The sequence below is a fragment of the Coffea arabica genome, chromosome 5c, assembly GCF_036785885.1.
Source record: "Coffea arabica cultivar ET-39 chromosome 5c, Coffea Arabica ET-39 HiFi, whole genome shotgun sequence".
NCBI classification, from domain to species: domain Eukaryota; kingdom Viridiplantae; phylum Streptophyta; class Magnoliopsida; order Gentianales; family Rubiaceae; genus Coffea; species Coffea arabica.
The window spans coordinates 36,137,760-36,153,970 of record NC_092319.1 but is presented as its reverse complement, the minus strand read 5'-3'; the positions used below and the strand labels follow the sequence as shown (position 1 = coordinate 36,153,970).

Sequence of the window (16,211 nt, the reverse complement as noted above, 5' to 3'; positions counted from 1 at the left end):
GTTAGTTATATATATATATATATTGTAAATATTTGTCTGTCTTTTACCACAGAAGATTGCTCCTGTCTGGATATGCAGCTAACATGTTAACCAGTCAACTAATCTGCTGCTTTGGGCCCATATAACTTTTGCCTCTTTGAAAAATGCAAAATGTTTATCTCTCTGTTTTTTTTTTCTTATTTTATTTGGGTTTGTGAAACCTGTTCAAAACTTTTCCATCCAAGTGACGTCACTAAATCCACTAAAGGTCAAAGGTGAGAATATTTTGCTGCGTTAATTATCAGCCCTGCTTACCAAAAATAATATTAGAATATTCATATTAGAGGAGAGAGAATATTTTAATGCCCATAATACACTTGGGCTATCAAAGAAAATGAGCATTTTATAGACCAAGAAAAAAAGAAAGTACTAAGTTGGAACCATTTAAAAGTGAGGGGATGAAAGCTGATAAGGATTTATGTTGGAGAAAAATGTAGTTTTAATATCCAAATTTTGACATATGAGCGGTTTTAGTTCCCAAACTTTGGACAAAAGCAAATATGGTACCCAATTTTTTAACTTTTGAGCCCATTTAGTACATTTAACGATTTTTTTCGAAATTGTAACTGAAAAAAGTCATGTGATTGTCACATATCCGGCAACTATTTTATAAAATATGTCAAACGGTGTTTTTGGAGCTGTTTTGGATTGATCACATTTACTGTAGTATTTGCAATGTGAAAAACAGAGGCAAAAACAAGGAATCCAAACGGACCCGTAATGTATTCTTCTAACACTAAATACCTAGTTTAAGGACTAAATTTAACTTTTTTTTTGTATTTTTTTATATAATAGTTGGTGAACATGTGACTATCAGGTGACTCTTTCCTATTGCAATTTGAAAAAAATCCATCGAAGGTTCTAAATGTGCTTAAAAGTTCAAAGATTGGGTACCAGATTTGCTTTTGTCCAAAGTTTGGGAACTAAAATTGCTCATGTGTCAAAATTTGAATACCAAAATTGCATTTTTACTCTTTATGTTGTAACTAATAATCACTTCTACTATAGAGAGAGATAGTAAAAGTAAATACTATTCTTTAAACCACTTTTACAAATAAAATCCTCCATAGTGTTGAAGGTAATTAATATATATAAGCACATACATTTGAGCAAAAAATCTCAACAATAAATGAAATTCAATTTCAATATCATACAAAGAATTTACTCAAAATAGACTGATTTTTTTCATGAGTGTGAAAAATGAAAATTTTATTGTAAAAAGAAAAAAATCAAAATGTGAAAAATCACAGTGTCTGAAACTTCGATTACTTCATTTTTCTCATGCTCTACATGAATAGGAACAAATAAATAGATAAATATAGTTGCGAAATGCAAAAAAGAGAGAAAAAGAACCTGCAGCTCTTCTTTTCCAAATTCGCTGAATATTTCATTGACATTTACAATTATATATATAGATATATATATGTCCCATTTTCAATTTTAGGCATAAACTTTATACATAATATATTTTTGCCCTACCACTTTATCAATGTGCCCCTACAGACTAAAGTAAAATATACATTTCAAGTACTGTGGAAAAATTATGTTTTTACCCATATAATTAGTAGAAATTCAATACAATTATGTACCTACGAGTAATTTGATAGCATGTTTTTTAATAAAAAAAAAATGATTGCTACAAGCACAAACTCAATGCTATAGGAAGTTCAGTTTACTTGTGAGTATTTCTATACAAAAAAAATAGCACCTTATATTATTATTGTTCCATACCATTTAAATAATTAAAATAGCTCTAATTTATTTGTGCTCCCACTAAAATACTTTCCTGACTCTAAGTTATTGTTGTTTTCTCCAAAATCAGTTAAGAGAATTTTGGAAACAAAATTTGCGAAATTCTTATGAGTTCATTTCGTATCTCAAGTCTAACCAAACAATTTTTTAGCAAATTGTACTGGACGACTTTCAGCAAATTTTGTAACAGAATTTTTATTTTCTTACCCTGAACCAAAAAAAGAAACTTAAAAGATTGGATACAAGTGAAGTACTCTGGGTCCAATAATACTTTTCTGTTATATTTTAAACGAAAACTTTATATTCACAGTCTGAAATAAATTAAACACAAACAAGAGAAGTCTATCTTTATAAATGAACAATGAAGAAAAACACCTAATTTAGCCTGCCAGAAATACATGGGCAGGAAGACGAAATATGATTCTGAAATCGGGCACATAGTGCATGCGTGCATGCACACAATAGTAGTATGTCCAAATTCTGTTTCCCTGTCAATCGACCTATTATAACAACATTATCACTGCATGGGCCATGGCGCACTCCTCCGGTTTGGTGCCCCCGACTCGGATCCTTGGTGTGCGGACTCGGATCCTATAGATTCGAGTCGGGGCATTTTCCGAACTACTAAAAATAAAAAAAAAGATTCATAGGAAATTGATAGAAACTTTGTTCAACACAAAAGCTTGTCTTTCATCAAACAAGAGATGTTTTAAAAAAAAAAATCAATTACAAATTTTAATTAATTGAAATTGTTTGGTACAATCATCCGAATTATCAGCCCCACAATTTTTTTATTATAACATTATTATTATCATTACATTATTCAAGGTTGTTGAATCGTTTCAATCATTTGAAATACTTTTCAATGTAGATTAACATGTCATCATTGAATAGGAGATTTGGATGAGAGGACCCTATCCCTATGGTGTGAATAAAGAATGTGCAAGTCAAAGTAAGTGAACTCCAAATATTAGAATCTACACAAGAAAACACCGTAGTGATGGAAACTAGTAGTGTTCTGACTCCTGAATGCCATCGAAGCATCATCATCTCCGACATTACAAAAATAATGTATGTGAAATAAAATAAAAAAATAGTCAAAATTTTAAAAATACGAGTTGAAAAACGTATTTATGATACAGGCAAAATAATATTTGAAATAATTTTGTATCTAAATACCATTCAAGGTTGATCAAGAAATTTTTTTTTCTTTTTTTTTTTTCCTATTTGGTGATTGATTAGTCAGTGTTAAAGTTTAATTAGATGCTCAGGCAATTGGAATCTTCTGGTATAAAACATCAAACAGCATTCTTGACATCCTAATGGGACAAGGAAAGGTTGTGCAATGGTGATTATTTATGGTATTATATAACCAAATAATCTTATCCGGTTTTAATTAGTTTCAAATATGACACTCACTATCCTTTTATATTCAGCTTATGTTCAACTTTCCCGAGAAATGTTTTTTTTTGTCCCCTCCTGCTTTGTAAAGTCTGTCCCCTCTTCGACCGCGCCCTTATTGGGTCTCATCACTCTATTGTTATCACGTCACTTAATTCATATTACCATCTATTTGCTCATACTTATAGTCATTGCTGAGAACCGAGCAGTTCAAATTGTAAAACGAAGACCCTTAACTATAAAGCTAATCCGATATTTTTAAGGGATTTTTTATGATTCAGTGATCATAGTACACCAAATTACAACTAATACCAACATTTGGTCGGACAAACGCTGAACACGAAGTTAGAATAAACTCACGGCTTGTGAAATTTGAACCTAAAGTTCTTGAATCTGGGATCTCAACCTTGATCTGTAGACGGATTGTTTGTCACGAATTTTGAGATTTGCAATATTTGACTCCTTGAATCATTGCTAAGCCAAGCATATGTTAAATAGGTTTGAGCTTTGTCTTTTTCTTTTTCTTAAAAGATATCGAAGTCAATTAAAGGATGTGAGATATTTATACAGAATTTTTTTTGTTCTCCCTAGATTTTTTTTCTTTTTAATTATAGTGAAAGCACATTGATTCTAATTGAAATACTGAAAAGCATATGATAATCTAAATAGCCTGAACTGTGACACGGTGAGTAAGGCTGTCAAAAGGCCCATCTTGGCGCGAGCTTGGTCTTAGAATTAATAATTAGGCTTTGTGCATAAATGGGCTGCACGAGTTTTCGACTTGAAATGGGTTCAGTGTTAGCATGGGCCGGATTTGAACGAGACTCAACCTAGTATAAATAGTTTTTTTTTTTTTTTTGGAACAAGCACTTGTTTAGTTTTACAAAATCCCACATATAAGCGTATTAAGTAAACCAATACGCTTCTTGTCATTTAAAGTAAATTAGTACCAACTAATAAATTTGTGATACTAATTACAATTATTTTTTTTATATTTTGAGTGCCTAAAACTTTGAAATTTGTAATTAAAATCTTATATTTGTAGCAAAATATAATTTCTAATGATGATGATAAATACACAGGTGCAGCGAATTAACAGAGAAATTTATGTGCTTCAACTAAAACACACTAAAAAGTTCACAAGAACCACAAGTTTTTTATGTTTCAAATAAGTAAGACCATTTAAATTCTTGAAGATCCGTACCCTCTATTGTTTGCTATATTTCCCTGGGTTGTCACAATTTGGTAGGCACATATAAAAAAGAAAATGGATAATTTATCAGATATTAACACAAAAATTCCACTTTTGACTAGAAAGATCTTCATTTTATTATGACAAAAGACGTGCAATATTTATTTATGCGTGCAAATACTAAGAATTACTAACGAAAAATTATAAATTTGCAATTCTTGACATCCAAGCATCATCTACTGCTGCAAAACAAGCACATGCATGCTCATGCTGCATTTTCTTTTCCCTACCATTGCTAGGCTCAAAATTGTTGTCGATCCTAAATCTTTTACCATGAAGAGCAATAGTTCTTTTTTCTTGCTAGTAAAATGTTAGACTTTTAATGATATGTTAGTGCATAATTAAACAATGGATTGGATCTTAAACCTTTCATAATTAAGTTGCACATTTGGTTTCTCCTTTTAAGTTCACAATTATAAGGGTTTTAATATCATTGATAATTTGGATATGAATTCTGGTGGTTCAAACAATAAAATAATGTTGATGTATAGATGAATACTTGGTGTACTCAAAAAAATTGCGTAACAACTAAAAGTTTAAGCACCTTAAAAAAGTGAAAAGTGAAAGGAAGAAAAAGGAAAAATAAAGCACCTTAAAAAGGGGAAAAGGAAGGGGGGGGGGGAAGAAAAAGATAAACACTTACAAGAAATTACCGTTTCTAACCCACAAATAATGATTGATGAGAAAAAAAAAAAAAAAAGAAAGATTATGAACGTACTGACATTAATCTGTCAGCACGAAAGAAACCCATTTTGATATGTTATTCTTGTACTTGTATAAAATGAGGTTGAATCATTTATATGAAGCAAAATAAGGATTGAGGGTTTAAGTTGGTTTTTAATTTAATCTTGAAATTAAACAGAGAGGCGTAATATGTTTGACAATAAATTCACTATGATTAACCTAATCTACTGAAGGAAATTTGGAGGAAAAAAAAAAAAAAGAAACCTATGCTGGTAGTGTTTGGATTTTTTGTTTTTAGAACTAGTTTGGTTAGGTAGGTTAGAATAATGATGTTATTATTGGATAATGGATATAATTTGAGTAACGCTGACTTGTAGGAAGCACAAAAATCTGTTCCACACCATAAATCTCTTACTTTATGAGGGGCAAAAAGGTTTCTCTCATGAAGATGCCAAAATCCCTGAAGTTTCTCTTATGACCCATGGCTGGAATATAACTTTGTTTCTCTTTGAAGATGCCAAAGCCCCTGAAGTATAGATAGATGCTTGTTGTTGACTAGATGTGGTTATTTTTTTATGGGTAAAAATAAAATCAGATCCCATTTATAGTTGAACAAATGATTCGATCCAAACCTCACGCTTTACCCCTCAGAAAAAGACCGTATGTGCGTCATGTAGTAGATTCAGATTAAAAAGTGGTCAAAAGTTTTAATTGATACTAAATTTTGTCCACTTGAATTTGGAAGGGATATAACATTAGCAATTTAAAAGTGAGGGGTGAAAAAATTTCGTTTTACAAAATATGAGAGATGTTTCGAACGGTTTTTTCAATTTTTATCCACACTAATTTAAACCCGCAGACATACCTGCCGCTGTCCTTTGTCCCCTACTTCAATATACTCTTAAAGCTTATAAAACAAATTGATTTCGAAATTGTTCGGTTATGGATTACTAACCTTCAGGTGTCTTTACAGGTTTTTTATATTTTGTCTCGACAACTGCATAGATTTTGTCTTCCTGCTTTTGAAATGTCTGCACTTTTACGAGATCTAGTTAAATTTCAAAATTTTGAGTTTTTTTTTTTATTATTACGAAGGCCTTTAAGTATTCCTAGGATTTTTTGTATGTAAGAAAATACTAAGAATCACAAACAAACATTTCAATGTGCAATTTTTGAGATCCTGGCATCACCAATTGCTACAAAATAGGAACATGATTAGGGCTGCAAGGAACAATTTACTTAGGAACATTGATCCTAAACCTTTTTTTACTTAGCTATTGGCTCTTACCATCAAGAGCAATAATTTTTTTCTAATTCGTAAAATGTTGAATAAACTCTTATGTTAGTCTACAGATAATGAGTTTGCAACTCAGACCTTTCAAAATTAAGTCATGCATCTGTTTTTCACACAATCACAAATGAAAATATTGGAATTATAGATTGCGAAATTCTGATCAATTCAATTTGTATCTTAAGAATAACTAAACGGACTTACAATGTTTAACACAAGCGAAAAGTGATTTACTTAACTTTCTGAGTAGTTTAGGTAATAGATTTACCCAATAAAACAAGTAGGGATGGCAAGGCCACGGGCACTCGCCTTGCTGGACGCTAGGTCCCATTTGGATTGATTTTTTTTTTTAATTTTTGTTAAAAATATGATTAGAAAATATGTTCACAAAAAATATAAAAAATTTTCTTCAAGTAAACTACAATCCAAACAAGACCTAGACATGCAGTACAAGGTCCAAGCAATTTTTTTTTTTGAAACCAACTAGCTCTAAAATAGTTGGGCACCGCATATCTTGTGAGATGGGACTTCTCATATGGATTTAAGAGAATCCACATTTAAGTGGCAACTTGGATGGAAGACAATGTTTGAACCCTTAACCTCCCACCCTACAAGACATGTGGTAGCCAACTACTCTAGAGGTATTTGGTTTCTCTTAGATCCATATGGGCACATAATGCACCTGTATGATCTGATGGTGGTTCAATTCTGTCGGTTCCATGTGACCTTGTTGAGTCACCTCCTTAGGCTATGTTAGAGTAGGAGTATAAGTAAATATAGATAATGACAATTGACAAAAAAAAAAAAAAAATACCAGGTCCAACCCATCCTCCTCCTAGGATATTGTCGATATATGTGATTTCCATACTGTTCACTAATACTTATTTTATATTTACTAGGGGGAAAAGCCTGCACGACGCGCGGGAGTTTAGTGCTTATAATTAAAGATGATTAATAATTATTATTTGGTATTTTGTAGTATAAGAATTGAAGTACGACAATTTTAATATATGATATTAAACAGAAAAATCATAAGTTACATATTGAGTTAAAAAAAATATACTAATATGTAATGAAACAGAATTATAAGATATGATCAACTACTTTGCACCTAACCTAATAAAATAAAAGACCTACTTATATTTGCTCATGCACTTTATGGATATTAAAATCTGTTGTTTAGTTTGAATTTGATCTTAATATAAGGGCAGTCTATTACATTATCTTGTCATATAAGTGAGATTTGAACAATTAGCATATTTGAAGAAAATTATTGCTAGTGGAATTTCGATTCTTGCAAGCCAAATTCTTAAATTTATATTGATTCCAAGAACATATCATTATGAGACCTCCACATTCACCAATCAATCAATTATGATTTATTGTACAATTTAGAACATATAGTAAAGCATCTCCTTCTCGATAGGGATTACAATCACTAAACATCAGTTTTTGATCTAGTTGCAAAGATATACAACAACTAACATGCTAATTTAGAGGAATAACCACATCAAATAAAATACTAAAACATCTTAGACCACTCAATTCAAGAAAACAATTAAAAGTAATGAAGTACATACTTTAGATTTGCAGCCAAATAGTTCTAAGTAGATAGCTAAACCTATTGGCAAATCAAATGAAATGAAAAATTTGCCTAAATGGAATCATCAATAAAATAACAAACAATTGAAAATTATCATAACTAATAGTTAAAACAATAAAAGTAGATGCAATCTGCATATGAAAAAATTTATGATGACAAACTTACTTTAAACCACAAATAATAATTAACAAATGTGATCTCCTCCCTATTATGCCTATCTAACATGGACAATTGAATTAAAACACTAAAAAATTATCACACATACAACCATCAAGATTACAGATTTTTTACAACCAAAAAGTAGATTGGTTAAAGAAAACATACCTATTGAGATTTCTTACAACCAAAAAGTAGATTGGCTAAAGAAAATATACCTATTGAGAAAGGTGTTGCAAAATGGGGAAGAGGAGTAGCTAATGTAGCAACATTCGAATTTAATAGGCTACATGATTGTGGTGGAAAAAGTTGTAAGTAAATGAAATGAATTTGAACAGATGGGGTGACGGCCGCAAACTTCTCTACTAATTGGCATTAATTGTGTCTTAATATCTATATATCATAAGTTTGCAAATAACTGATGAGAAATGCTTTAGGAAATTAAGAGACTTGGATGTTAATACAATTAAATGATTAGAAAGGTTTTTATGTAATTTCACTAAAACACAAGTTGAATTTAATTATACCTAGTGTTCAATCGGATATCTGTCACCCCTAGCTTTAAATGTCTAAAAGGACATCTAAGTAATTATAACAAAACTAAATTAGCTATAATGACTTGTATTCAATACTTTAATTGCACTTCAAATACTTTTACAGTCCCAAAATAACCCTATCCTTACGGTTGAAATCCAAAGAACATCTTTACTCTAAACTCATTCTTATATAGTATAAGGATACTTGCAAATAACTAACTAAAAGGTTCTTGTTAAGTTGTATAACTATATTATTTGGGTAATTGAATTATTAACTTACTTGTTTGCATTGTTGTGTCACTTTGCAGCAATTTTGTATAAATTCAACTTCACATTAAAGTATGAGCCTTATATTCTTTATGTACGATTTTGTTCGTTTATTTCCCTAAATTTATTTTTACTTCCAACAAATGAATTTTGTAAAAGGAAATATTTAAAGAGGAGCCCAACAGAGGAGTACTGGAGATGCAGGATAAGGTCAAAACGGTAATTGTAATGAGTTAAGTACGAAATCATTAAACCTCGCCTCGATCGCCACCAAAAAGGGACTAAATCCCTCTTTAAACTATAGAGTGAAAATTTAAACTCTATTTGTAGTGAAAAACATTCAAAGGAGCTATCAAATCACCTTTTTGATCTGCTCTGATCTGTATACTTGCAATGAAAAAAAAAGGGCTAAGTAGGCGAGATGGGCATTGGGAGGAGAAATTTTATCTTGGTACGGACCAATTATTTAGCAAGTCTAGTAATTGGTTTTTGACCAACGAAAATGCACTAAAATGGGGGAGCCTACTACCCACTAATTTGACATTAGATATCGGGAGTCTTCGTTTGCCCACTTGGCAATATTGGATTGGTCAAGGCGAACTTGCCATGTAATTGGTCCACCCAAACCCAAAATTTCTCATGAGGTGTAACAAAGGGTGTTCCGTCTCATTACCATTTCTTTGCTTGGATTACATTCTTCATGAATTTTTTTTTGGAATATTCTCTTTCATAATTTTCAACTATCTTTTTTATTTTACATACAACGCATTTTAAACAAAGTGCTACAATGATTTTTATATAAAATCCTCCCAAAAATGCAATTGGTTTCTATATTTCCAGCATGGCGAATAAAGCACAAGATTTGGCCAATGAGGCATCTAGATTTCAGCAGGAAATCCAGATTATAGAGCCCATTTATTTTTTACAATGATTAGTATTGTTTTCCGAAATCTCTATTGTAAATATGTACAAGTTATTTGTTATAAAATAACCATCCACAACAAAATTTACACACATTTCCGAAATGATTGCAGGGAAAATCAGTCATACTTTATCTTTCATGGATTTGTTTGAGATTGAGCATGATTTTGGGACAGAGATGGTTGCCAATGCAATCATTTTTCAATCATTAGTAGCAACTTGAACCATTTGATAATAATGATTTTAAAACATAGTAGTATTATTCACAATCAAAAGTATGTGCTAGTAGTGTTAGAGTTACATAGTGTTTTTTCAAAGGGACATTATGAACTTTTGCTATGTTGGCAGAATCAAAGCCAAACTTCCTTCGTCTCACTTTGATAGGATTGTTTTCTTTTCCATCGACCTTAAATTATAGTCTACTTTTTAATTAAAAAACATAGTTAACTTGTAACTTTTTTTAAATATTTTTATTTAATGTAGATTGTTATTTAGTATAATCTAACTTATTTAATGTAAAACTAATTAGTTATACTCCATTTAATGTAAGGATATTTTAAGAAAATAGTAAGTTAGATTTATTCTTCTAATAAAATTAACTAATTTTTCTTAAATTGTGTAAAAAAAAAAAAACTAAACCTATCAAAGTGGGACGGAGGGATTCTGCATTGTTTGGAAAACCATTTTTCATCAAAAAAATGGTTACATTTTTCGTGAACACATTTTTCAATCATTTTTTTTATCTCACATATATCAAACCGTAACAAAACATTTTTCTACAAAAATTCCAGAAAATTGCAATCCAGATAGGACAGCTTGGGACGGCTAGATGGTTGAACACACTCTGAAAGCATCCGTACTTAGCACATATTGCAAAAGTTTACTTCTACATTCTTACTAATTTCATTAAATACTTTTGCATATTCTAGAAATTAAATGGGAAAATGAAAAACATTCACAATTAGAGGGACTGATCCTAAAAGGCCCAATGAATTCCAAATAGCAATTATTCAAAACACTTCTTTTTACACTATTTCGAAAACCTAAGTCCTCAATAGAATGAATATAGAAAATATAGGATTTCCAATCCTATCAGGAAAATGGTAATCAATTTAAAGTGAGTAAACAGAATTCTGTACTCAATCTTGGCATATCTACCTACTAGATAAGAGAACAACTCAAGTTCTCCCTTGAATGCCAAGTGTCAATATATTGTTAGAGGAAGGAGTTAGGAAGGAGTTTGTTTTCTGATTTTTGGGATTTAAAGAGTGAGAAATGCCTATTTGAGCCTTGGTCTTGAAATTAAAGGTCTTAATAGTTCCTTACTATTTAGGGGCTAATTGGTAACAATGGTTTAATTATTTTTATTTGTTCCTTTTGTTTTGTTTTTAATTGGTTTGAAAGGTCAATTGAATCCTTTTATGAAAACTACCTCATTAAATAGTTGCTAACTATTTAGGGTTATTTTTGTATATTTGAAAATATATCTTTTATAATTTTCTGGTCAGATGCAAATAATTGTAGACTATTTGTGGACCTTTTTATCACATGGGTTGTTTTGAATTACATTATATAATATATTATATAATTATTTTCATTTGTTCCTTCTGATTGGTTTTTAATTGATTTGAAAGGTCAATTAAATCTTTTTATCAAAACTAGCTCATTAAATAGTTGCTAACTATTTAGTGTTATTTTTGTATATTTGAAAATATCTCTTTTATAATTTTCTGGTCAAATGCAAATAATTGTAGACTATTTGTGGGTTTTTTTATCACATGGGTTGTTTTGAATTACATTATATAATTATTTTTATTTGTTCCTTTTGATTGGTTTTTAATTGATTTGAAAGGTCAATTGAATCTTTTTATGAAAACTAGCTCATTAAATAGTTGCTAACTATTTAGTGTTATTTTTGTATATTTGAAAATATCTCTTTGATAATTTTCTGGTCAAATGCAAATAATTGTAGACTATTTGTGGATTTTTTTTATCACATGGGCTGTTTTGAATTACATTATATTATTAATTATATAATTATACAAATTAATGCAGTCATACCAATTAGAAGTAATGTTCCCGCCTGTTAGCGTGATTAGTATGACTGATGACTCATGATGTAAGTTAGTCAACACCTTATTAGTCATCGAGCTTCCTTCTTCTTCATTTACCAGAATTTCCTTCCCCCTTTTTCCCTTTCCCTTTTTTCCCGTCAAATAGCCTCTTTCTTTCTCTCGAATAGCCGCTTTCTTCCCGTCGAATCAGCCTGCAAAATTTTCAGTTTTCTACCAATTCCTTCAACAACCAATTGTCCTTCCTTTTGATTGCAACCCACAAAATCCTCCACACGCACGTGAATTTTTGTCCTGCCCCAAAAATTAGGTCAGTAAAATTTTTTCCCCCAAAATCTAGAGGCCTGCAAAATCTTCAATTTTCTGTCAATTCCTCGAGCAACTAATTGTACTTCCACCAACTAATTGTACTTCCTTTCGATTACCTCTCAAAAAATCATCCACATTCGCGTGAATTCTTCTTTTTCCCCAAAAAACAGCTCACTCAAATCTCTTTTTCCCCAAAATCAGCTCATTTTAGGGATGGCTGTTCTACCGACTTATCATCTATGGTACAGCTTTCAGAACTTACTATTTCCAGCTCTATATATACCTCTGTTTCCCAGTTTTGCCGGTATTCAGCAGACGAGCAAAGAAAATCTAGGTAATTCCTATTCTCTTTCCTTCTATTTCGAGCTGCAATTTTTTAGTTTTAGTTTGATGACTGAGCTGCAAATTTTAGTTTGAGCAACTAATTTTAGTTTCTGTCAATTTTTCGGTCAGCATATTAAGTTGCAATTTTTTAGTTTGATGAATGTTCTTACCTTCTGTTTATTTATTTATATTTATTGTCATGTTCTTACCTTCCGTTAATTAAAGACTGCCATGTGTTTGATATTATACATAAAAGAATAATTATGATGCTATTTTTTCGATTAGCTTACGTTTCCTTTTTTTATCTGTTTTTATATTATTTTCAAATGCTGCCGGACTTTTGCCAACATTCAGGCGAGCAAAGAAAATATAGGTATGTTTCTATTTTATCACCTTCTATTTTGAACTGCAAGTTTTTTTTCACTGTTGTTGCCTCTGTTTATTGCTTTCTCTTAATTAAGGAATGCGATGTGTTTGATGTTATGCTATGATAGTTTACTTTTCCCTCTGTTTTTTATTTCAAATGTTGCATGATGCTGTTAGCTGCTTATCTATTCAATAATTACATCATTTAGTATCATTGTCCTTTGGCTTATTAAGGTTGTCATTTTATATATATTACTTAGTTTTAGCTACTTTGATTCTGTCATTTTGTGTGCCTTTGGATTAGCATCTTGCTTTGTTTATAGTAAAATTAGATTTTGATTTTTTGTGTTTCAAAATGAAAAAAAAAAAGAAAATTTAGTACAGGTTTTAGATTAATAGATGAAATGTTTGATGATTCCCCTAATCTAAGAATGTTGGAAAGAAACAAAAAGACAAACTTAAATATGCTGACTGAGCATATGAAGTTTAGTCTCGATTCTTCTGTTTATGAGCCATATTCTCCTTTTACTATCAACTGTGAGAATGACATTCGTGAAAACCACTTTGTTGAAACATGTGCTTCACAAAATCACATCGATAGGAACCTAATTATGCCGAATGACTGCAGAGGTAAAAATGTTTGGTTTCCTTCAGAAAATACTGGAGGAATTCATTATACTTCTGATTCTATTGACAATCATTCTTTGCTCCCAATCAATTCATCTTTAATCAATCTGTCTGATGTTCAGCCTGCTGGTTCATCACAAGTTAACTGCAATGAGCAATCATTTGTTATAGAAAATCAGTTTCAGAGTGAGCAAGTCACAAATGTTAAAGGGAAAAATGTTTATTCTGAAATATCAGGTCTAGACATGCAACTAACTAATTATACTCCTCCTCTCTTTGTGAATAGACATATACCTATAATAGGTACTACTCCAGTTATATCTTATAATAACAGGGCTCTTGAATATTCTGACATTTATGCTGGAGAGGTGATAAATAAGAAAGAATATAGAAGACATGCCTACTTTAGATGGAAAAAGAAGAGACTGAGAGCAAAGTCTAGATCAATTGCTTCTACAAATATAACTGAAAAGCAAACAAGCACCACAATGGATCGTAGACAGGATCGTAGACAGGAAGATGCGTGAAGCTAGTGATGTTTTACGTAGGATGGAAGAGGATGGGTTTTCTCCAGATTGTGTAACCTACAACACTTTGATAAGCAGATACTGCAAAGCTGGGAACTTGGCTGAAGCTTTTAGAATAATGAACGAAATGGGTGGTAAAGGTTTGAAAATGGATACTGTGACTCTGAATACTGCTCTTCACTCTCTTTGTCAACAAAGGATGCTTAATGAGGCACGTGACTTACTTAAGAGTGCAGTAAAGCGAGGTTATATTGTTGATGAAGTTAGTTATGGCACTCTAATTGTCGGTTACTTTAAAGATGAAAATGTCGACACAGCTCTCAAGCTCTAGAGTGGGATGAAAGAAAAAGGTATTTTTCCTAGCATTATCACATACAACTCTGTGATAGCCGGGCTTTGCAAGACTGGAAAAACTGAACAAGCAATGGGGAAACTCAATGAGCTTTTGGAGAATGGGTTGGTCCCTGATGAAATTACCTACAACACAATTATTCAAGGCTACTGCTGGGAGGGAAATATTGAGAAAGCATTTCTCTTTCACAATAAAATGGTTGAGAAATCATTCAAACCTGGCATCTATACATGCAATATTCTTTTGTTCATTGCCTTTCCTTCATTGCTTAGACAATATCTTTTGAATTATATTATGATCCATTATTCTTTTGACTTAAAAAGTAATGGATCGTAATATATTTAGTAATAGTTTAACCATCAATGCTGTACTTCATTAGGCAATGAAGCTTATTTAAGCCTCCTAATATGTAACTGTAGCTGGCATCCAAGTATCTATTCTACTAAGACATGAATGATTGAGTTTATGTAATATATTATTGTGATTTGCATAGTATTTACCTCTTGAGCCTATATATACATGATGATGTTTTAGGAAATTATCCTCATTGTTACAGATTAAGCTGTTCATACCAGTGGGTAGGCCGCTGCATAGCGCGGCCAGAACCATGCTAGTAAAATTATATATCGAGCTCCATGTTCGCTACTCGTGTCACAGTGAAAGTTGCTACATCTAGCAGCGTGACACTTGTATTGCTCTCCTAGTCTCCCATAATCCCGTTTTCACGGTCCCACAAGCCTGGAAACGAGAAAAATGAGATGATAAATTGATAACGAGTCATAGACGACAACGACATCATTCTCAGCACGAGGAATCAAATGGTCATAATGTTGCAAGTCAACATTGAATGCGATAACGGAAAAAATGCACTTTTCATCTCCATTGATTGGAGTGTTGGATAATTTTTTTTATTTTAGTCAAAACACATTTTATTTTCATTATTTTATAATTTTGATCAATTTCAATCCTAAAGTTTCATGCAAGCATGTTTCATTCTCATAGTTTTATAAATGTGACTAATTAAGAATAATTGATGGATTGTTAAGCAATTTAAATAGAATGTCATCATATAACCATAGGATGTCCGTTAGTAAAACAGAAAAAATATTGGATCAATAAAAATCTCAAAATTTATTTTTTAATTCACTGTCTTATTTTTATAAAAAAAAAAAAAGAAATTTTCTGCCACCATTACTCTGGTTTTAATCACAAATTGAACAAAAAAATTCAGAGGAAACGAAGTCGTGGAGAAGAAACAATCCCATTATAGTCAATTGGAAAACATTTTCAAACAATTCCATTGCAATCAACTGGAGAAAAATAATGACCTGAAAAAAGAATTGTTCAGTATTCTTCTCCACTCGTACGGATATGGTTCAGATGTGGTTGCGAAAGGAACCAACACAGTAAAGTTAACCATTCAAACTAAATCGACCTAATTGGGCTTGATATGGACCACAACCCTTACTTGGCAACCATAGAAGGCCCAAATCCACTTGTAGACAGAAAGCAGTACATAACAAGGTTGAAACATCTGCAGTTACCAATACCAATTGGACCATACATAGGTACCAGCACAAACAGATGCTACTCCCTCTGTCCCATTTCGATAGTTCTAGTTTTTTTCTTTTTACACAATTTAAAAAAAAAGTAATTAATTTTATTAGAAAAATAAAATTAAATTGCTATTTTCTTAAAATACTCTTACATTAAATAAAGTTGACTTTTCATA

At 31.3% G+C, this 16,211-nt stretch overlaps 1 long non-coding RNA gene across 1 annotated transcript; it reads left to right on the top strand.

The window, feature by feature from the left end:
• The first annotated feature begins 12,043 nt into the window (after positions 1 to 12,043).
• Positions 12,044 to 14,974, top strand: LOC140007724 (uncharacterized). The gene is made up of 2 exons (XR_011815095.1): positions 12,044 to 12,617; positions 12,962 to 14,974. It is a non-coding gene; the product is annotated as an uncharacterized lncRNA (long non-coding RNA).
• Positions 14,975 to 16,211: the final 1,237 nt, after the last annotated feature.